Source organism: Aulostomus chinensis, chromosome 18 (genome assembly GCF_037954235.1).
Source record: "Aulostomus chinensis isolate RoL2024-O1b breed Wild chromosome 18, RoL_Achi_v1.0, whole genome shotgun sequence".
In the NCBI taxonomy this organism is placed as follows: domain Eukaryota; kingdom Metazoa; phylum Chordata; class Actinopteri; order Syngnathiformes; family Aulostomidae; genus Aulostomus; species Aulostomus chinensis.
The window spans coordinates 10150817-10175197 of NC_141337.1; the positions used below are offsets into that span (position 1 = coordinate 10150817).

The 24381-nt window shown below is 42.4% G+C and overlaps 2 long non-coding RNA genes across 12 annotated transcripts in view; one reads left to right on the forward strand and one right to left on the reverse strand.

Moving 5' to 3' along the window:
- The window catches only part of LOC147245080 (uncharacterized), a 112491-nt gene that overhangs the window by 50807 nt on the left and 37303 nt on the right, over positions 1 to 24381 (reverse strand). For 4 of the 11 annotated variants that reach the window (XR_015110186.1, XR_015110184.1, XR_015110187.1 and 1 more), the window contains 2 exons: positions 10729 to 10797; positions 2875 to 4805 (listed from right to left, as the gene is read on the reverse strand). The exons of 1 other annotated variant lie outside the window; for it this stretch is intronic. This is a non-coding gene — a long non-coding RNA (uncharacterized LOC147245080). The remainder of the gene's footprint in view (positions 1 to 2874; positions 4806 to 10728; positions 10798 to 24381) is intronic. 6 more of the 11 variants (XR_015110182.1, XR_015110183.1, XR_015110189.1 and 3 more) reach the window with 2 other exon arrangements.
- Positions 19181 to 20396, forward strand: LOC147245081 (uncharacterized). Its single transcript, XR_015110159.1, has 3 exons — positions 19181 to 19382; positions 19533 to 19550; positions 19784 to 20396. It is a non-coding gene; the product is annotated as an uncharacterized LOC147245081 (long non-coding RNA).

The window sequence follows — 24381 nt, forward strand, 5'->3', positions numbered from 1 at the left end:
TCTCAGCCCACCCTCCCCTGGCTCCACCGGCCCCCTCTGGCCCCCTTCTGGCCCCCACCACCCCGGAGACAAGCTCCCCATTGTTCCTGCACTACTAATAAATGACAGTTCTCCTGTTCCTACAAACTTTAGGAGCCCATCCTAAACACACATACACACACACATCAAGCATAAATTATGATCTATATGAATATACCTCTCATTAAAGTTATCCGACTAATGACGGAGGAATATTTCCTCCATTTCCTGATGATGTCACGTTCAAATAAAGTGTAATTAATTCACAATAAACCTTTGCAATACTCTCTATTTCCCCTTCTGTGGTCCCTGACATGGAGACACAGTTCAGCAGGAGGTCACATTACTCATTCAGTGTTGTCACCCCAGTGTAAGGTCACATTCACACACCAGATCCTGAGCTTGATCTGCATGGGGACCTCAAGGTGAGTTTAGACATGATAAATCACCACTCAGCTTAAGCTCATAAACACACCATTAACACACTGGACCACAGCAACACGATCTGTTTACTTTAACCACAGTGCTGGGGACTGTCGCTCTCTGACAGGCCTGTATTAGCATGCCCAGGAGTGTGTGTTGGTGTGTGTGTGTGTGTGTGTATGTGTGTGTGGTGGTGGTGGGGATCCTGATGCGCTTGTCTATCACAGCAGGGTCCGGTCAGTTTGAACCTTGCAGCCAAACTATCTCAGTGGTGCTGCTTTAGTTTAAAATATGTCTCAGTAGTGTATGAGGTCATTTTCCAACACTTTTGGGTTGCGTCAGGTTTTCATTTCAAGAAATATGATGACAGAATCCCTGCATCTACCTCGGCTGTGGAAATTTTTTTTAAAAAAAAGGGTGTTTGTTTAGTCTGATGTCCTGACTTGTTCAATTCAAATAAAAAAAAAAATCACCTGCAAATATCTTTTGAAATGAAAACACATGACAATATGGCTGAATGTGATTTCAAATTGTGCTTAGATAAACTTGCGTCTGTGATGAGAAAGTTCCTGGGAAATTCTGAGCGGAGTAAATACAGGGTTGTTAAGTGAGTCTGCCCCCGGTGTGTAAATGGTTCTCTACTGTGGTTCGCCACAAGCGTATCATATGACAGCCTAGCTAGCATACTCAGCTCTGTGAGAAAGCAAATTCCTCAGTTCTCAGCTATGGACCAAGACATAAACAAAACTCTCCCCTCAAAAAAAAAAAAAAAAAAGAGGAAAAAAAAGTACAAAACAAAACAATCTGGCTACTTTGATGTCTAACAGACAGTCTGAGCATGAGATGTGTGTGTGCGCGTGTGAGAGAGAGAGAGAGAGAGAGAGAGAGACAGACAGACAGAGAGAGGGAACACACATCTAGAGCTTCTACAGTACAGGAGTGATGTTGGACAGATGTGGGACAGATGCTGGGCGCGTAGGGTCACAAACAGACATGCTCCCGCTCTGCTGTTCACAATGACAAAAGGAAGAAGAAGAAGAGGAGGAAGAAGAAGAGGCAGAAGTTGTGAGAAGATGAGTAAAAAAAAAAAAAAAAAAAAGCCCCAGTGTTTAGTCAAGGCCTGCTCACTGACACAAAGTCTGTCTTTGTCTGCCTCCCAGGGTGCCAGATAAAGGAATTCTTGTGTGTCGGGGGCTCTGACCGAGTTTATTTGACACTTCAGCTCCTTTTGTGAAGCAAGTGTCCCACCGTCAATGCTGGCCATGAGAGTCACTTGGCATTAGACAGAGGGTCCCTCTTCAGTGGAGAAAGGGGGTCTTGTTTGGAGAAGTTTTTTTAATGGAAGGGGTGTAAGAGGGGGGTGCTTGGTCTGTGTTCCTTGCTGTATATGGACATATAGTGGGTCTCTGTCCTCTGGCTTAACAATAGATAGAATTCTTCATTGCTAAACAGTGGAGGAAGAGATACTTTCATGGCTGAATCTCTGCATGTACACACACCGTCTTGCAGCGACCGCAGTGTAAACAATAACAACACAGGGAAAAACACCCATCATCATCAAAACTGATCTTTCAGTACATTGCAAACAGCAGCCATTTATTTGATCTCTCACACGTTACAGGTAACAGCAGCATGCAGTAATGACAGGCACTTGACATGCCTGGCAGACCTCTCAGTGGGCAAATTTAGGAGCACAAACACCTCACCTGAATGGATTCACTGTGGGGAAGGTGGCTGGACTAAAAAGGCGCTTTCTTATGGATACTGTATACACACTGTTCCCTTATTTATGGTTCTCTCACTGACTATGACAGAGTCTCTGTGCTTGAGCCACCTGGCAACTGCAGGTGTATAGTGATGTTTGAGTTTTAGGATTTTTTTTTTTTTTTTTTTGAACGGGCTGTGCAGGTGTTCAACTGTAGCCGGTGGTCAGTCGGTGGGTTTAGAGTGGGTGAGAGATGCGAGCGCGCGCAATGGGAACCCGGAGAATAACGGTGCGTTTTCGCGCTCCGCAGGTGGAACTGAACATGTGGAGCAGACCGGGGGTTCACATCAAACACGCCCCTCTCACCAAACGAGACGTAAGAGTAGACCCCGACATGATAAGAGTCCCTCTGAGGAATCCCATGTGATTGGCTGTTGACTTCAATTTAGCAAGGCCGGATGGGTGTGTAGGGAGATAACAACAGAACCTTTGGTCGAGTATTGTTAAAAAAAAATAGTTTTTGTGAAATAAAAGTTGGTAGTATTACGTCATTTCTCATTGGAGCCCCTTAAGGATCTGATGGTCGTTGGTCAGCAGAGCGCACATGCTGCTGCTTGTTTTGGTTTTTTTGACCACTCAAAACAAACTTGACAGCGTTACATTGTAAAATAAATGCAATCAACCTTTCAGTTACAGGGTGGTAGATGCTGGAGTAAATTCTCACATACCTGCATGATCAGGCGAGGAGTACTGACGTTATCCAAACAGCTGGACATCTGCTGTGCTGCCGAAATATCCCAGGTTATTCCATTGCTTGGGGCAAAATCAATCATCCAGATATCGATTTCCACATGGATCTAAATGTATCGGCCGTGAATGAAATCAGCCTGGCCACACGCGTGAAGTATCCCAAGAGACTTGTGTGTCTGGCAAACGACTTGTCCAGCAGCAGCAGGAGCACAGGACAGCACTCTCTCCCCTTGCACAGTATTTCCTTATATCCCACATATCTCCAAGACGATCCACAGCTGGAGTGTTGGATCCAGCGGTTGCCATAACGATCCAGTTTTACCAGTAATTGTATGAATAACTCCTCCACGTGTGTCTGTGCTATTTGATCCCCCTTTATACGTCCAAAGAGCGTAAAGGTATCTGTGCTTTGGTAAATCATGTAGATCCAGCGATGTGGTGAGTTTAATGAGGTATAAAAAAGCTCGGTTCCTCCGGGTGATCCGGCGCAGTGATGGTCCACACTCCAGCGGCTGTTACGATGCGCTCCCGAGAAGCGCCGGAGCCGCACTGAGCCATAGTTGGAGTAGAGCAGCGCAGCACATGCTGCTCTCAGCCAACGTAGTCGTGCAAAGCATCATGGTATGTGGAGTTTATTGTTGACACCAGCAGACGCTTGGGAGGACGACTAGCGCAACATTTCAACTTAAGAAATGCAAAAACTAAATAAGAAAGTAAATAGAGGAGAACATTACAGTATTATCCGATGTTTCTAAGAATTTGATGATAATAAAAAAAGAAAAAAAAAGCCTGCTATTGAAAGTTGCATTAAAGACAGTGAAATTTGAGAATAACTGGAATTAAGCTTTTACCATATGTTGCATACAGAGTAAAAGATGCCATTAATTTAGCCCTCACAAAAACAAATATCTGACATAAAGAGTGTCTCCTTTTATCAGCATGAGTTAGTATTATTATTATCATTATCATTATTATTATTATTATTAAAAGTCCAGTGTGTGTTATTATGTCATGAATCTTGGCTGTAAATTTAGTGCACTCACTCATCATCATCATCTGTCACTTTGATGATTGCAGGTTGCGTGTGAGCAGTGCGAGTGAGTAATAATGATCATCTGTCGCCTTGCAGAGATACAGAGATGCTGGTGCCTTGAATCACCTTCCCATGAATGAATCTCTTGTCTCTCTTACCTCACTTTCATGTCCTTACCACCTCCAGGCTTGCTTGTATTTCTAGGATCACAGTTTCCTTTAAAGCTCAAACTAAGGACTGGATTGCGAGGAATGGACTTTTGAGTCAAAGACATAACTGAACAAGGCTGCCGAAGTCATGAAATGAATATAAACAGATTTTACAAGCAAGCGCGTGTGAAAACATTTTGTCATGATCAATTCATCATGTTTTTCGAGACATTTTGAAGATATTATCCGATCTCCGCTGGTATGAAATGCTTGTGAACAAAAATACTATACTCTCGTCCCCAGTTTTTTCAGTTTAACAATAATACTATTACGGAAAAATCCACATTTGATTCAGTTAAACATGCCGTTCAATCACATTTTATCCGCACTGGCATAAAATCAAATGTATCAACTTCAAAAAATATAAGGATCTGATCAAGCACTTTACATTAGCAATCACTCATATTAATTAAATTGAATTCTACAAGGAATTTTGGATATACTGAATTCCCCTTCTCTTCTGATCACCCAATCTGTGAATGCCAAACAGAGCAGTCAGAGCTCCACTCCACCTTTTCCCTTACTCTCCGTTTGGCCGTGTTCCAATACAATCCAGGAGCACCTGAATTGCACGCGATTCTGTCAATTGCAGGTACTTGATGGCTTTCTTGTGTGCCGAGTTGAAAAGTTGCTGGAGGTTTGTGCACACAGCATTGCGTGACTAGAGCTGGGGATGAAAACACAAAGACATTGTTTTCAGTGATCAGTAACCCCCTTTATAGTAACTGAACAGCATTCCTGTCTCACATTCCTAAGCCACCACTGCTGTGTGAAGGGATTTTTTTTTCCTTTTAAGAAAAAAAAAAAGAAAGAAAAGGAGGACTGCACATTTTATTCTGGTTCACTGTGTTGACCTCTTGCACGAAAGGGATTTCTCTCCCATAGCTCATCAATCATTCATTAAGAATTAGCAAAGGTAATTATTTTCTGAAGGCAATTAAGGGTAATTCATATCTAAGTCAGGCCTTTTGACAGCAAAGCCAAATGAGTTGCAAATGCTTTACTTCTTAAAGTGTATTTACCCAACATGTGTGCCTGTGCTAAATTAAGTGTGTGCTTCACTCGTCTGCGTCCTCCTCGTGCCAGTGTGTGTTTGTGTGTGTGTGTAAATTTTCACTAACTTGCAGATAAATGTTTTCCAGCTTTTCCAGGGAGCACAAATCATTTTTAAATGAGGCTCACACAGATGGGAAGAAAAGGAGGGATGTATTGGAGGATTCAGGCCCTAATTACATGTTTTGAGCCTCATAAACAGATAGTTTGGGTTTTACATGTAACTGATACACTGCAAAATGTGGAGAGATGTGAAAAATACCGATAAAGACTCCATGTAGTGATCACCTGGTGGTGATGAAACAAATCTAATATTTACTGGTACTGACCTCTATGACTCCCGCTTTCAACATACAAAACATAGAAGGGAGGACAATGGAGTTAGTCATATCTCCAATGTGTGCTCTGAGAGTGATTAAGACTAGAGGACATTCATTACTGGCCCAGCTCAGACAGAGAGGGGCTTCAGAGCAGAGCTCTTGTGTTGGACTGTTTGGATGTCCTATCCTCTTGTATCTCTTTGACTACCTCTAGCACAAGGCTCTATTCAACCAGACTGGGAACAAATGTTTCCTTATGTGGCTCTGAGTGCACAAGCTCCAGCAACCAGAGAGTAAATGCCTATGAGACAAAAAAGACGGAGCGATTACAACAAATGCAGGCCATACTATAGCTATTTAACTACTCAGCATATCTTATAGTATGATGTGAGCTTAGGTGAGGGGATGGGGGAGGAGGTAATGATGACATCATGGAAACCAGGGGGTAGAGAAAATGAAAAGTATTTCTCAATAACGGCATGCCTGTTCACTGGCATGGCCCCCACCGCAGGCTCGCTAGCTTGTCACACTTGGTTTCCCCTCCTTATTTTCCCACTCTCCCGCTTTTCATGAGTGTTATTATTTCTACATCCACCAGGGAATTAATTCGGTAAATAGCCAGCCAGGAAACCTGAGGTTGGATTCCATGTTGGCAGCTCATGTACGTTCATGTACAGCCAATATCCCGACTTCCGCCAGCTTCTTGACTTTTCTGTGAGAACAGGCAAAGTTGAAGCTGAATCGAGGTCACGGCGAGGTTTCACGGGGATGTGGGTGAATGTGAAGATGGGAAAATTGGTTTTGTGTGTGTACACACTTAGGAGCACTAATATAGCGTGTACCCCCTCTCGATAGTACTCGAGATCAAGAATGCAAATGAATAGACCATACAGGGGAATGTTGGGATGTTAAAGGCGGACTGAGCTACACCTCAAGGAGTCGGATCCATGGAGGAAAGTTTCTTTTAAAGGAAAACACCAACGGAAATGATCTCTTTTCTACGCTGACTAGATTTTTCTTTACATTGAATCTGTGCAAAAGTTGAGATACTGCCTCCATTTCAAGTGCTCATCATCTCCCTTTTTCTTTGCTCCAGTAAGCCTTCAGACCCTGTTACGCTATCAGCGAATGTGAAAGGGGAACTGAGGACCCCCCCCCAGACCGTGGGTGTTGTGGAGATCCTGCTCCACATGCAGAAATAAGCATGACACTATGGTACAAAGGGAGCAACTGCACACACGCGAGTGAACAGATGTGGATGGTGACTTGAGAAGTTGTGTTTTAGACGTATGTCGCGAACTCCGTCAAATACTTCTATACTTAGGACACAGCAGCTCCTGTTGTTTGTGCTCGAAAGCTGCCATTATTATTACTCTTAGCCAATCGTTAATAGTATAATTAGAAACACACCGTGATGCAGAGTATAAAACTATTCAGCATTAACATGGCATACTGTATGAGGCGCTCCAATGTCTATGGAGGAATATTTCCATTTAAATGAACATTTGGTTTGATGAGTTGCACAGTTGGTGTTTGCATGAGTCATTCATCACATGGTTTGGGGAAATTGGGAAATTTCTGTAAACATACACACCTTTTTCCCTCAGAGTCTTGCGTGTGACCTTGAGGATATACCTGAATTTCCTGTAGGAAAATACCACGTTGTAGATTGTGCAGATGTTGCAGGTTTCGTATGTGCGATCATTTTTGACACAGATAGCGTTTTAGTGTGCGATGCATTTTAGATGATTCTGAAGTGCGCGCAGCAGGTTGGTTAAAAAAAAAAAAAAAAAGATAAGGTGAAGTTAAGGCGAAGTAATAGAAGAAATGAGTCCTCTTTTGTGTGTGGATTCATTTCTAGGCGTGTGTGATCTCAGCAGCTGTGTGTAGGCAGCTGGGAGTGTGGCAGGGCTATGCGTGACTAGGAGAAATACACCTGTCTCTGTGCTCAGGTACGGAGGGGGAGCCGGCACGCAGGGGCCTGCCAGTTGAACAATGCTCCCTATTGTACCTGCACTCTGACTGCTGACGCTCACAGGCGAGGAAGCCCTGTGTGTGTGTGTGTGTGTGTGTGTGTGTGTGTGTGTGTGTGTGTGTGTGCGTGTGTGTGTGTGTGTGTGTGTGCGCGCGCGCACGTGCGTGTGTGTGTGTGTGTGTGTGTGTGTGTGTGTGTGTGTGTGTGTGTGTGTGTGTAGGGCTCTCTCTCTCTCTCTCCCTTCTCACACATTACATGGCATACACAGTCAAATTATTTATAGTACACATATTGTGCTGACCGCAGGCGCCCCAGGCTAAATCCCAGTTACTCTGCCTTTTACACGCAAGCTGCCACTCACGGCAGTGACAGACAGATTTGCCTTCCAATCAAAGAGCAGAATCACGGGCTGAACAGAAAGCATATGTATAGCATGCACGCTATTATTTGTTCTATCTCTGGCTACGTGTGCAATGAATGCATTGTGCACTCAATTTTTTTGAAGTCCAGGGTTTAAATTTCAAACACACCTACGCAGATAATGAAGGGTTCACGATGTATGTTAAGGTGTCTAGGACAATTTCTTTGACGAACAACAGTTTCAGGACTTTTAAAATAATGTTTAAAACATGGCTCAAATCTACTGAAGTTTGTGGTCACCGATTCAAACCTATATGTTTGGACCTGACTACTCACCAACATCCAGAATGTGATGTACGCTCTGTATGTTTTGCATTACATTTTGTACGATATTATGTGAACAGTCAATCCATAACAGTGTTTGTCGTAGTTGCTTTTTTTTTTTTTTCTTTAAATGTTGTGAAGTTTTATACTATTTCTGCTGAGGGACAGCTGATGTAAATTAGTTATGTGGCTAACTGCAGTGTAAGAATGTATGCTATGCCCTTGACAGATTTAACTAATTTACTAATCTAAAGGTTCATAAAAGCCCAATATAAACCTATGGTGTGAGTCTATTTTCAGAGCCTCCCCCCCCCCCCCCCCCCAGTGTTTTCTTCTTAGTGCAGATAAGGCACCCGTGAGATTCAGAGCCAAGATGAAGAGAAATCATGTGACAGACAGACAGAGACCCGGAGAGAACAAAAGAAAGGCCGACTGTCAGTAAATCACTCGGGCTGTCTGGAGTTTCCATAACAAAGGCTGACTCTCATTTTGTCTTGATTTGTTGGCAAATTATGATGAAAAATGAACAGAGCAACCGCAGAGAAGGGGTCTGGGGCATGAGGGAATGCTGCTTTCAGAACTTTTGGTTCTGGGCTGAGCTTAGACGGTCAAGTGCCCCCCCCCCTCAGTCAAACAGAAACTCCAGCTGTTCCACAGATGGGGTTAGTTATTTGGTCCCATTTGGTGAATAATGTGTGGCCATAAAAGAGTCCGAGACACTACACTTTGATCGCATTATCTGAGAGTCACGAAAGCTTTCTTTACTTCTTTGACGTGGTTTCACATAGCTCACTGCAGTGTGAGTGCAGTCATTTAGTTATCTAGTCCTGGTAAATTCCTTGACGCGCCTGTGTGTGTGTGTGTGTGTGTGTGTGTGTGTGTGTGTGTGTGTGTGTGTGTGTGTGCGTGCGCGTGAGAGTGTGTGTGTGTGTGTGTGTTCACCAACAAACGCAATACAGTCTTCATAAAGGTAGTATTGTTAAGTTGCGTGCGAAGCTCATGCTTTAGGCTTTGGGTCCCCGCCCACCCCTGTAAACCACGGCCTTTTTTTTCTCTCTCCTTTTTTTTCCTCCTACACCTTCCCCTTTCTTTTTGTTACAGGTAAACATTTGATGTCCGCACGCAATCCCCAGAGAGTCTCCTCCCCTTGTTCTCTGGCTTCCACTCAGTGTTACTCACACTTTCTCTCACAGACTCAATACACACCTCTTTCTTTCTCTCTCTTGCTCACACACACACACATATGAACAAGCAACACGCACACACTCACACTCCCTCCCCATTCTTCGGACATTCCTCTTCTCACTGACTCAGCACCTGTTTCCCACTGAGGTTATGAAGTTTCTCCCTCGGTCTCCTTCTAGATTTTCAGACTGCAAACATTCCCACATCATCTGTCTTTACAGGCAGCTTCAGCACTTGGATATATCTCGCTTTGACCTTTATCTGTTCATCTCATGAAAAAGAATGTTGTCTACTGCAAGGGGAGCCTAGAAATGTGTTTATCATTTTGATAACAAAGGCAATTTTGTCATGACACATACACAGAGAGATTCAAGATATTTCATTGAGGAAACCAAAATAATTAATGCCACATGTCAGACACCAGTACTATGGGAGCAATTTCTGACCTCAGTTACAGTGACACTGCTCTAAATATCAGCTGTCCTGTCAGCAGCAAATCTCCCATGAAGCTTATCGAGGAGCTGCCAGACACATTTTTAAAAACCTGGCAAAGATCAGGAAATCAGGGAACTAAATATAGGCTGCATACAGGAGGAGCTTTGGCGACTCATTTTTAATTACACTGCCAATGGTATCACTGTGTACCCTTAATCATACAGGAAATGACAGACAGAAACTTTGGTTTTGGTGATCATATAAATATATATTCAAGATGTTTACGACATTTAGAAATTCAGGGTAAGGCCGAAAGAGTACACTTTACTAAAACTGACAAAAAGGTGCACTTTCATGATTTGAGGAAATTAAATGCTGCAGTATTTTGACTAATATTACAACAGAGGTGTAGAATATGATTATAAAAACATGCTATCTTTACAAAGGAACAATATTAGACCATGGAAAGAATATAAAGCCCTTTTATGATGTTCTGACAGGGCTGCTGTCACAACCCACCATCACTATGAAAAGTGCAGTGCAACACCGCCATGTTTACATGTTATGCACTGCAGAAAATCATATGGTAACAGTACTGAATCCAGGTGTGTAAAAGAGAAACTGGAACAGAGGAACAGCACACCCAAAACACAGACGTGATACTATGGTAGTTTATTGTGTGGCTTACATGTCCCAGCTATGCTGCAGACCACCGTAATGCTCTGAACATCACCAACTGAGATGGCAACATCATCCTACGTCAGGCGTAATAATGATGGGATGGAACTGCACTAATTCTGCCTAACTCCAGTACATCTGTATAAGCAATTTGTCCCCAACCTTTGATATTACAGACTTATTGGCATAGTCTGGTTAGGTTTAGGCACAAAAACACAGGAAAAGATCATGGTTTGGGTTAAAACAAAGCCAACACTCACCACTGGCGTCCCTGAGTAAATAGAAGGCTCCAGCTGAACAGCATCCACTCATTAATCCGTCCACCAGCCCTGTCAAAACAGCAGCAAATCGGCATTAAACTACATCAAAACACCCAGAAAATAGCTCTAAATAGCAGTGACCATTACAGCAACTTTAGCTGCTCATCGCCTCCCACATGGAGAAGGACCATAGCTGCAGACAAGATGGCGAACCTCCACCTCCGCATTTGAAAATAAGTCACTTGACCTCCTCGGTAGAGGTTCATCTTCTTCACACTAATATTTCCATGAACAGCCTTTGTATTTTGCTACGCAATTGTGTAAAGAACCCTAGTCCTGACCGGGGGTCACATGACATCGTTTCAGTTGCGGAGGCAGCAGTTAAGATGTCTGCACACAGGCACTCTTGGCCAATATGAGTCTCTGTTAAGTATCCTCAACCTAACTCTTGAACAATCAATCCATTTGGTGCTACCTCCACCTCAATATACAGATTTCTTTCCCTTATATTGTTACCATATGCTACTCTCCTGTAGTCATAATTATGATGGCCACTAGATGGCATCATGAAGGTCTTTTCACCACATGTATTGAAAGCCTGTCTGCACATTCTTCTGGAGGAAGTAATCTGTAATAACAAACATTATTTGTGCCTTCATAACTCGTATAGAGCCCGTCCTGATAACGTGCTTTGTAGAACATCGTTCACTTCGAACAATCGCAACTGTTATTTTATATGTTGCTGCTAAAGGGTTTGAAGTAAAGATTACACAAAACAATATGTATGAATAAGATCCAAACTATTTATGAGTGCGTGTGAGTGACTGTGATCTAACAGATGTTGAACACTGAGGGAAGGTAATAAAACAAGCCCAAATCTGGTCTGTGGACTCCAGCGCTGTTAACCATGCCAATCTCAGTCACGCACATCCCTCAAACTGCACTCCTGCATAAACTCTAAGACTGAAAGAAGGTCTGACTGGTTGTGACATATCATGGGCGACCATCATGTCCAAGCAGAGAAAACCACAAACTTCTCTGCCAATGTTACCAACAGCACATATGACTTCAATCTGCACTAATGAACGTCGGGGCAGAGAAGCTCTTTTTTTTGCTAGCAATATGAAAAAACACACTCCCACACACACACACACACACACACACACAGAGTTGAATGTCTGTAAACTGTCTGTTGACAAACCAAGGCATGAGAGTTAAGTTAGTGCATGGTGATCGTATGGTCACCAGACTGCATGTTTCATTTGAAAACGAGCTGAAGCTTCTTTTACATTTGCACTGTTACCTTGACAACGCTTTCTCACTCACATGTAATTAAATAGTGATGTTTGATCTGTTCTGGTTCATGTATGACACCCAAGAATCCTTCCAGGGTTCGTCAAGGGGCGCCCAGGGAGTACAGCGCCCTGTTGCTTTACACAGAGGGTGCTGGCTTGTTGGGCAACTGCCGCTGGCTGATGGTACTTGTCCTCTGGTCATTCCTGTGCACTCGACCCCCCCTCCCCCCGGTTAAACTCCTTGCAGGTGAAAAGATGAGACCAAAGACTCTGTATGTGATGGAGGAAGCGTAATAATCTGAGGTGCTTCCCAGAGCAGGAGCAGGAGGAGGACAGTTTAGTAGGATGAACTGGCAATCCCGGGGAAGAATGGAGGAATCATGGCAAAATAACAAAAAAGTCAGTTATGCATGTGATGAGATTTACAAGTAGAAATTCCCAGTTTGGCAGGACGGAACAAAGAAATACTGGACTGCAGAATGGAAGGCCCACAATTGTGTCCCTTTCACAGCGAGTTTTACTTTTCCATCACTGAGTTTTATTGTAACCACGACAATGAAAGTCATGTAAATAATATAAAGGAATTTGTTTTGAGGGCACAAACTTATTGTTCACACATCATTGACAATTTTTTTTTTCCCAGGCTGATTTTCCTTTTATATATTTTGAAAGGTGACACGTGAAAACTGCAGTCATATTTAGAATTGAACATGCAAAGCTGATGCCTGCAGAGTTCATGCAGCAACATAATTGGTAGTGTACTGGCACTTCGTTGGGAGTGTGAAGGTGTTGACCACAAACTTGTCCGTTACCCAGAGGAGCTGCATGAGACAACCCAGACATCTGCATCAGTTGGACGGGACACAAACAGACTTTACCCTGCAAGCTCCTTGATACAAAGACTGTAAATGGGCTCGGGTGTGAGTCGACCCCATCATTGTCCAGAGAAGTAACTGCGAGAAACTAGAAGAATACCAATAACCGAAGGGTCATTTACGTGAAGACGTCCACGATTACAGGACTTTTAAACTATTCTCCGAAATATTCAAGGAACAGTGAGAGACTTGGTTTTGAGTGAACAAACTATGAAGCAGCTAATGACTGCTGCATACATTTTTGCATCATATCCTCCCACCCGCACACTCTCCAACCAACACCAACTGATATGCATTTGACAAGGAGAAGCTCCTGTTTGCCACATGTGTCAGTTGCCCTGAGTTCATATGTAAAAATGACTTTAGATATTTTTGCAATCTCTTCAATTTTGGAATATGTTCCAAGTTTTTGTTGTAGGTGAGTACTGCTTTGGTGATTCTGATTTGGTGGAATTAAAAAAAAAAAGAAAGAAAAGTTAGACAGTTCAAAAGGAGAAAACAATCCAAAGCAGGCATGAAAGAAATTATTTCAATCCCTACATTGTTGTGTCTCCTATGATAATAGCGGCCAATACTCTCTTTCATCAGGGGCTTTTGGCTCCTTCCAACCAGCCCAATTAGTAGCCTTGCTGAGGTGGAGTGTATTATGCAAATACAAACAGTTACTGTACCAGCATGAGCAGCCCCCATGGGCTATGTTAAATGAATATTGGATTTGTTGTGCCTACAACAAGTTACCTATTGTTGTGCCGGCCTTTCTGCCGCTCTGGAAAAGCCATTCAAACAAGATAATCTGTCTGCGTCCCGTCAATGCAGTGCACTGTTTCCCTGTGTCTGAACGAAACGCTGAGACAAAGGGGCTGTTTGATTGAGAATATGAAGCAATTGGTGTTTGAGAAGAAAGGAATATGTCTTACGGTCTCAACTGTTTGTCATACCAAGGAGAGGAATTACCTTCAATTTTCTTGTAATTCCATTTTTTTTCTCCCACAGTTTCTTCTATCTACTCTAATCTTTCAACTCAGTCAGTCTATTGTTTCATTCGTAGCTCATCTGCTCTCATCGGGAACAATTGCTTTTGTCCATGAAGCCAAAGGATGTCCTGGATATGTAAGGTGTGACAGTTGGTTCTGAGCTGTGAAAGAGCTGCATTGTCCCTTCACACACTGCAAGGTGTGTTTGGAGAAGGACCAAAAACCTGGCAACAAGGAAGCACTTTTTTTCTCATCTAAATTCATACCACATGGCTGCTAAATTAACGGTAACTCAATATGGATCCATAAAAACAGTAATGGCTATGGTCGCGATAATGTACCCTGATATCTTGTCGTGTGTGGATACTTTCTTACTTTTTATTTTGAAGCACTGACAGTTAAGAAATTAGAAGTATTTCAAAAATGTGTCCTTTGTTTTGACATTTTAACTGGGATATTTTATCAGAAAAATGGCAGCCATGCAGACACGGTTTAACAGGTTTGAGGTGTGTTCTATAGCGTGTGTGTCACTTTCTCTGTGGTCATGTCAGGCAGCTGTTTGTAAACAGTCCTCCCCACACCCCAGCCAGCTAATGACAGGGTTGAGCTGAAATACAATGGCTGCTCCCTGGCATGCTCCTGCAGAGAAAAGAGCAACACCGACAAAGCAGCTCTCAAGTGATTATGAAAAAAAGCAGAGATTTATAATCTATTAAAAAGATAAAACGATATTTGCAGTTCATCAGAGGAAGCAGAACAATGCCTGAGGGGAACTTTGTCGAGCAGCGCAGTATGACTTTACTTTTTTTGAAGTCGCACTGATTTATGGCTAACCTCACACCTTTTCACATCAAGCACAGGCTTATGACACCGCGAGCGCGTCATTAAAATGTGTTGATAGGAAACACTACAAATTAAACGTTCCAAAATTCATGTTTCTGTATCAAACTGATCTGTGGATCTATGGTTTGAAAAAAATATCAACTTTACATAACTCCAAACCAATTTATTCCATTTCAGCCACAGTTGTTTAAAGCAAACTGAGAAACACCACCACAGTGGCATAGAAACCCCATTACCAACAAGCGTCTAATTCACTGTAGCCATTTTGCTGAGCCTCTGAGTTGATTTTTTGCTGCCGCCAAAAAACAAAAAGATGTTCCACGCAACCGCAGGATGTTCTTCTAGCTGAGTGAGACCCTTTGTGCGCCACAAGCTCAGAAGTTGAGCTCCGCAGCAACAATTAGACCCTCTTTCAATCCAAAACATCTATGAGAGGGCAGAGCAGGGACGAGCTCCTCCAGCTAATCTGCGTAACAAATACATCCTTCCCACAGAGAAACTCAACCACTGTTGAGTATATTTCTGCAATAACTGCACTTAAAGCTCTTGCTTTGCCATACTGAGGCAAGACCAGGCCTAGATTCACATCAGAAACCAATCAGGACTAATATTACTGTTGTTAGGCAGAGGAGCAGGTAGAACCCAGTCCTGATTGGCTCCATTACGTTCTGATGTCTTACAGTGGTTGTAGATCAGAGGGGATCCAGACACGACAGCTCGTAAATGTGAGGTGCAGATGGTCTCACTAGGCTAGCGTTGTGTGTTTGCATGCAATACAAACCATATACCCTATATAAACTCCTGATGTATGTATTTAGTGCAGGGCTGCATGATGGATGATTAGAACTTGTTTCCCCTTCTGTTCTTGCTCAGTAGGAGGGAACACCCAAAGGTAAAACCACTTCAAAGAAACAATAAAGTGTGCTTTGACAAGGAAGAATTTCTAATTAGCATTAACTCTTACATTGTTGTTATATTTCTTCTGGTTACCTGCAGCAGAGTTAGTCATTCAGAGAATTTCCATCAGACTGATGGGTTTGTAGCAGTTCAACAGACCTGCAAATAAGCTGCCACCGTGTACCGCATCGCTTTGATGTGTGAGAATGGTATGCTGAGGTCCAACTTTTTCTTGCCGACGCTGACTCACAGCGAGTTAGCGTGACAGCAGAGGCAGGTTAATGTCTTCCCCCATCAGACAATGAAATATAACTGACTGACTCTAGCCTTAAGGCAAAGGACATCAAGTGAACAGAAAAGGAACTTTTTTCCTTTGAACGTAGAGGTGGTTTTCATTAGCAAGTCCTTTTCTGCTGAGGTAATTACACTGGGCTTATCTCATCATTGTGTCGAGAAGCATTTAGCGTGATACAGCTCACTTACTGTACATGCAGCTACCCACAAATTAGGAGAGGATCATCACAATCCCATATAAATCCATGAGTGAGTGGGAATCCATCATGCCCAGGGGAAGATGGGGAGTCATTTTGAAAATCCCTCTGAGGCGTCACCTCTCACCTGCCACATTAACAATTCTTACAGAAAGAGAAGTCTTGCATGGTGTTTATTTTGTGTTTTGTGAAAACACACGCTTTGCACAATGATTTCGAAAGATATCGTGAAAACGGCACAAGCGTAACTATTGTTAATTGATAAATGAATGTAAAAACAATAACAGCAGTGCGTGACACGTCTGACTCCTGGTAATAACAGACTGTGTGAATCACCATGTGTGCGTGTGCTTTGATGGATCATCAGCTCTGGACTGTCTGTACCTGTGAAAGCATGGAGAATTCAAGGAATTACTGTCTCCTACCCCTGGAAAATCTTAAGTGTACTGCAAGTGTCCTTAATGGGATTTTTTTTTTTTTTCAGCTCACACATAGATATGTTTGAGACAACAATAAGCAAATGTTAGCCATGCTATGTTTATGTAGAAGAGTAACCCACGCGTGCAGTCTATTGTTGAATCACTGAAGAACTCCGGAACACTTTAGGAGGAACATAGTGGTCTAAACAAAGGAGCTCCAAAGGCCCTGAAGGCAATGGAAAGCGGATAAATTCAGCTGTGTTATGTGGTGGTTTATAGAGGCTGGGTGATCTGAGGAGGTTAAAGTATTCCAGTGTTTTAGAGTGGTTGATGGAGATTGAATAGGGCACCCGTTGAGAGGAGATATTGCAATACGTTCCCTGATAACGGCCTCCCTCTTACACTTTATGGTGCGAATCATAATGTAGAAAGAAACCAGGGGAAGAAGGTTTAGAAAGGAGCCTGTAGTCAAAGAAACCAAGATCCAGCCAAGTCACGAGAGGAGACACATCTGAAGCCAGACTAAGAGTAGAGAAAACAGAAAGTGGATGAAATGGAAGGATGAATACATTTTGTTTTTAATTTTAAGAAAGGAGTCACACGTTAATTTGCCCTTGTGACCTGAAGACTTGATTTCAGCTTTGCAGCTAAATATCAAAGAATATTCACAGGAACAAATGTAAATAAGTAAGAAAAAAAACACAACCCCTTGATCCCTCTGATGTCACCAGTTTTGAGGGAACATGCTATTCGCATGATGACCGCAGAAATATCCATCAGAGCTGTTGCCCGTCAATCAAATAATCATTTCACTCCCGTAAGCCTGCTTCCAACGATTTAACCCCACAACCAGCCAGCTTCTCAACCACAGGACTGCCACATCTGCACTTCTTCACCTATGAGACGGTCTCACAGCAGCCAACCGGCGAGCTGATGCAATCAATCAAAGAATTCCTGTCAGAGGGCGTCTCACAGGGAAGATGATTCGAGCTCGTCATCCTCACCAGGTTCTTGACCTGACTGCAGTTTGTCGTAACCAACTTAAGTAAAAGCTCAGCTTAGATGGAAGGACACAACTGTGCAATTCCAATGTTGTTTAATCTGTATTCTCACTCACTGTGTGCAACAGCTGAAGGATTTTCTGGGTTTAGCAGAAGTGCCCACTAGCAGGTTTTAAAGAATTCGTGAGAAAGGAATCTTTTGTGTATGTATAATAAGTTTGGCTTGATTTTTGACAAAAATGGCAGTGCATTGTGTTTATATTTTTGTGAAGTGCATAATTGAAAATTCAGGGTCTGTGCTGTTATTTAAGTTTCCCTTCCTTGATGGAGAGATATATGGAAATAAACTTGCACTTTCAACACTTTGAAGCAAATTTAACCCGATTTTATCCGAGGCAACTACATGAGAGGTCTAATTCAAACTCTGTCCCTCCTCCTCATTTCTTTCCATTAACTGACATTTACAGCACCAACAATGGACAATGGACCCCACAGTAGCTCTTTATGATGCTAAAGGATCTGTCTTTTTATTAGGGTCAACTGTTGAAACTACTATTCACTCTTCTCCCCATGCATGCAGCACTCTGATGTGTAATTTCTACCTGCAACACAAAGTCCAGAGTCTGCTGCCAACACACTGACGATGACGCGGAAGGTTTGTTCACCCACTGAGCAGATTACCAGGACACAGCAACCAGTGACCCCTGCTTTCTCTGGGTCCAAGGGGGCGGATAGACTGAATAACATTGATATTGACTGTTTTAAGTGTGACACCAACATTTAAACTCTAATTTTGAGAGCTTAACACAAGCAAAACCTTTAAAAAAATCTGTTCCAAACAGTTACATTAAACAGCCTGGATATATAATTGTATAAACAGCTTTATTATGCTTATGTACGCCTTTCTAAACAGTGCACTAAAATGTAAACTGTGGTTGACTCATGTTCTTGCAGCAACTTTTTTTTTTTTTTTTTTAACTTCCCAGCAGCAGCTACAGGTACTGGTGACTGGAGTCAAATGATGCGTGTGTCGGTGACACAGTTTGCTTAAATGTAGAAGCTGAAAATTCAAGATTGTGACTAAGACAACACAGAGGAGTGTGCGGCATTTGCCTTCCTCTCTCCTGGTACCATCACCTCGCTGAACCTCTATGGCGTGTGTTTGCCCCGTCGTGTCCACAATACATATAGAACATGCCGTCAGATGAGCTTTTGCAGAAGAGGAGAAGTTGACATTGGGAGAGATAGATTTCATACATCCTAGTATGCGTATCTGCTTGCGTGTACGTATCTGAACATATGAATTTTAGCCCCGGTGTGATGTGCGAGGCCTCATCCAAAGTCGCTCCTTTGTTGTGTGCAGCAGTGTTGCCCCAAGGGTTGCAGCAGCGTGAGTGTGAGATACATGGTACTCTGGAAACAAGAAAAGCGGCTCTGTTTTTGGATGGTTGTCTTGGCTTTGTATGAGCACGAGCTGGCACGCAGTCAAGATCCTGCCCCTAGAGAGGGAAGATTAATGACAGCTAGTCACGGAAAGTCTTTACAGCAGCGGAGAGAGAAAGAGGAATAGAGTGGGAAGATGGAGAGGAGTTGAGGAGGGAGGGAGAGTGGGAGGAGGGGATAAAGGTGAGGAACAGCTGTTTGGAAGTTGGAGTGATGGGAGTAGGTATGAGTAAATGTGTTTGTGTGCACACTGCGTGAGCTCAAAAATAGATGAAAACAATCAGAACATTCATGATGACTAAAAACAGAAAACAATAACTGGACCAAAGCCCAATGCGCTCATCTTTGAATTCCATGTCCGCCTGACAACCTGTGATCAACGTCCTCATACGGACATCTGCCAAACACTGAGGAAGGTGAGAAACGGCTAATTACACAGGTTTTGTTTGGTTAACGTCTAGACATTACAGCAATTCTCTGTGCTGTCATGAAACTCTTAGGCTGATGTGCTGTGAATCCTCATCTTGCACATTGTTTTCCTTCTCTTTGTGTTTTTGTCCCTTCAGAACGGGGAGCTATAAAAGGTAAGGCCTTGTAAGCGTTTTGATTGGAGACTGATAGATGAGGTAAGGTGAACAAATAAAAGAATAAAAGTACTGTCTGTAGTTGAGTAATCTGGACCGTGAACGCGCCAAGAACTCGGTGCAGTATACCTCGTCTCGCAGCCCAAACCGAAATCCTGGACTTAAGGGCAAGCGCGGGTCACGGTGAACTCACTCTCCTAAACTTCTTTCTCTCATTCTCTCTGACCACACAGCAGATGACCTCACTCCCTCTCCCTGAAAGTCCCTAAAAAACTTCACTCTTTGAATCATCCTAGAAAAATGATCCAGAGTAAAGTTTGCCAGACGGGATTGAAGAAACTTTCAATTGGGAGCAAAGTAGAAGAAGAAGAAGAAGAAGAAGAAAAAGACGAAGACGGCATGTGTGTCTGTTTTCCAAAAGCTGTTTACTTCATTCTGGAGACATGCTGGATTCCTTCATCATAACACGTGGTAAAATGCTCCATTTCATGGTGCCAGGCATTTCTGACCACAAGAATGAGGGGAAAGTTGTTCTGTGAAACCGTTTTCATCAGAACATCTTTCAGAGCACAGAAAAAGAGTCCGCAAGACACTAGCATGAAATATCAAACTAAAGACCCTGCTTCTTCTACGGGAATGACGTTTCATTCTGTAGTACGTAGTGTGTTTACTCGCAGACCACCGTAGTCCTCCTGTCTCCAAACATCTGTGCGTTGCTTTATTGTGAACATTAAAGGACCCATGTGCGAAAACCTGCTGCCGCTTTATTGACCCCCACAGGGAAATGACTTAATTAGCAGGAAGGGTTGGGGATCAAACATGCTAAGGGTTTGTCAGTGCAAGGATATAAACAAGAAGAAGAAGAAGACAAGTTGTTCTTTGTCCTTTGTGTGCTACTGTAGGCTAAAATGTACTGAATGGAAGTGAACCAGCTCTCGAAAGAGGGTCACTGAGCTAATCGTGACACGGTTTTGTCTAATTTCAGGAGATTACAGACTAATGAATACATAGGGATTACTGAATATTGAATTCTTCCAATATTCTTCTTAATTATACATTCCACACATGACAAACACTTCCGCGTACTTCTAATAACGATGGTTTGTTATCCATTGGATTTTTGCAGAATTTGCCATAAGTGGAGAGTGAGTTGCTCTATTTGTAAGGCTGAAATACTTTGCTTGGAGAATTACCGCATTTGGAAAGATCAAGAAATAAATCTTTTTTATGGATTGTTTGGTCTCAAGATCATTACGTCACCTTTCAGTATCAAATTTTAGCTTTTCGTTTACAGGTTTCTTTTTTTTTCTCTCTCTCTCTCTCAAAACTGACAAATCATTTGGCCCCCGTTAGCGGCCGAGCTGTAAAACAAAATGACAAATGAAAGAACTCTCATCAGTATTTCCAGTCCTGCACCTGGAGGAAATTTAGTCAAGCAAAACAACCAAGCCCAACGGTACTTTTCAGCAATGTGAGACTTTTCTATACCGTACAGATAGGATGTTTCCGACCCGGTGCTTGATATCGCTCTCTACAAAGCATCTGTCTGCACGCATGTTCCCAGCCCAGCCCTGTACACGCTTCCTATCCCTCTGTCATGGCATTTTACACCTGCGCCCTTCTTTCTGCTGCCATGGCCAGGGACAGAGCACAGTGGGTGGGGGGTGGGGGGGTAGAGAGAGGGAAGAAGGGAGGAGTGATATTGTTGGCACACTCCTGAAACTCTGTAGGCTGGGGAATGTGTAGAGGTGGAGAGGGGGATTACATAGAATAAATATTATTCTTTCACAGAGCTGCTTTGAATCAATGTTGAACAGCATATTTAAAGTTGCACGGATTGGATGAGATCATTACAGGGAAAAGGCTGCTGGTGACCAATAATAAAAAAAAAAGAAAGAAAGAAAAGAACATATCTTCAGTTTAAAGGGAAGTCAAGAAGGTTGGAGATTGATTGAACTTCCATAAAAGCACATCCATGTTGGAGGAGTGAAAAGGAATCATGATACTGAGACCTTTGTGCTTTTTATCGAGCGTTAGAAGGCAGGCCAGGCTGGTGTCACCAAAAGGCCTTCGAATAGCTCTGCCAGTGATTTGGCGAGCTATCATTGTGCACTTTTTGTTTTCTGTGAGCCATGTGATGCAGCTTGACACATTAATTTAAAACGACATCAGGGATTTCTGATGCTTTTGATATTTTATTTTAACCTTTAAACTGATCTTTTCTTAACCCTAACAAAGTGCGTGTGTCTGGGGGTGGCCTTTTGACCTTTAACTCAGCGCTGTCAAACCTATCACAAGATTTTCCACTGAAAAGAAAAGGAATCTGTAATCTGTATTCATATTTCTTTGCGGGGATTCGCATCTCTGACCGACATTCAGGGTTCTGTAGGTGGGCCCGGCCTCGCGTCGGCCTCAAAGTCACCATTGCGGACATGCTAGTCAGGAGCCAATGTTGACCTTCGCTACTAAATGTCGCTACTACGTAACTCATAGTGCAGCCGAAATCAAATCTAGTGCGACTTGACAGGTTTTTGAGACTTACATACATGAATGAAGATTCTGTGCCTGCATGGCCTATTTATCACATAAAATATCCTCAGAAAGACACTTTACTCTGTAAAAGGAGATTTTTTTGTTTGTGCTTTGCCGCCATGTTTAAGACAGTCACCACCAACGACTACACAGGCGCATGACACGTCATCCCTTCATTGGGGAAGTCTTTGGGGAGTTAAAGGACACACGGAAAACTTAGAATGCGTAAATATGTCATGTGAAATGACCTTAAAAGTGCTGTATTATTTATATGCCATCCCATGACATAATGTTATGCAAGCTCCTTACCTCAGTAGCCTCAATATTTTGTAACTTGATTAACACGTGGATGAGGTGGAATTGCCCCCACATATGGTTGAGCTGCCCGAAAAACAGTGATAATCTGCTAATCTGAGTTCAATCCCAGATCCCTGTTTTCATAGATGCAAAATATGCGTCCAAAAAAATCAGTCTCTTTTTTTACATTAAAATCCCTGTCCAATGAAAACACTGTACTAGGCAAAGACCTTTCCTCATAGATTTTTATTGTGAAAAATGTGTCTGAATAGTTTCGAGCGTCACACAAACCTTGATTCCTATCACAATTTGGAAATCTGAAGGGGTCTACGATTTAAAGATCCATCCTTATTTGGTAGCAGTGAGCTAACCAGAGGTAACCAGTCAGCCAGCATAGGTTCTGCTGCACATGCTAAAAGAAAAGCCATAAATTAGTCGTGACAAGCCCCTCCCTCTCTATCATCCACTCTATCATCTGTCTCGCAGGGCTTTTAAATCAGTTGAAGGGTGTAATAGATGCGATATGACGCCAAGATTTTAACATATCGTTTTAGTCTTTATGACAGCAATGAAACAAATGTGGAAAACCAATATGAGACAAACTGCAATTCAAGCATGCATTTTTACGTCCCAGCACGTGTCCATGACATGCTGAAATCAGGACTAAAGCTCAGCCTACAGGCGTTTGGGTCAATAATCTGTTAAAGGTAATTTTTTTTCCCCTATTTGGCTTCAGACAAATGAAGTTATCCAGCAGACAGTGATGCCAGCGCGAATCAGAAGTGCTTTAAGGACTGTTGCTTTGGAGACCAAAATATTTGGTCACAAAATACGGGGTGAGAGTTTCACAAATGGCCTCATGACCGTAGATTTTGTGTGACAGGTTTTTGCTCATCTTTTTTTCAAGCTTTGAAAAGACTCGGGTTTTAATTACGCTTTTGCAATTACAGTAAACGATTAAGTGAAGCTTTGATTTGTTAAGTTTAACGCCAATCTCAAAAAGAGCTTTGGTGAAACAAATTTGGTTAGAGGATGAATTTATGCTAATATCAGAGATTTGGTGACAGTCAAGCAGTCGCCATATTGTGCTTTATGGTAAAACCCTAATAATTCCATGTGTTCATGTTAAACTGATTAACATTATAGTTTTCAAACATTAATATACATTTAATTGTTCATGGCAAGAGAGGGAAAACAGACAAAGCTTGAATAAGCATGAATGTAAAAAAAAAAAAAAAAGGATTTCTAATCAGAACAGAAGTGTTTAGCTTCATTTCTTCTTAACTGGTCAGCCTGTTAAGGCCAAAGCTTCTTTAAAGATCAGCTTATTGTTAAAAAAAACTCAATTTAAAAAAAAAATCCTGACTGTACACTAACCTGCTGGATTATGAAGTCTGTTTCCAAAGCAGGCTTGAAGACTGGTACTGTGTTTACGTTTCCTATTGACCAATCACATGATCCCCTATGATGACACACAGTCAAGATTTCCTCCCGTTTATGCACATCGCTTGAAATCCAGCATGCAAATCTGTCACCAACAAGAATTTTAGGCATGTGTTCATAAAAGTGAATCAATCTGATGCCATTTGACAACTACAGAAGAAGACAGCGCAACAACGGGGACTTTATCTCTGCACCCTGAAGCGTTGGGAGATGTCTGAGGCTCTTTGTTTATAATTTGTCAAAATATTCGTACATGGAAACATTAACAAACGTCCTAATATGTCAAAACTTGTAAAGAATTAAGCACATGTACTGCTTTTTGTGTGTTATTTTAAGGATATAAAAAAAAAACTCTTAAACCTTTTTCACAATATGTTCAAATACTCTCTTTCCCATCCAACCATTCTGGTTTGATATCTCAAAATGTACATGAAAATCAGTTTAAAGAAACGGGAACGGGAGCCTGTCTCACAACCATCTTAGCTTTGGCGACACTGCAGGGTCCGATGGGTCAGATCCTAGACCGAGCTGCTCTCATTCACTCTTTGTACTGCTAATG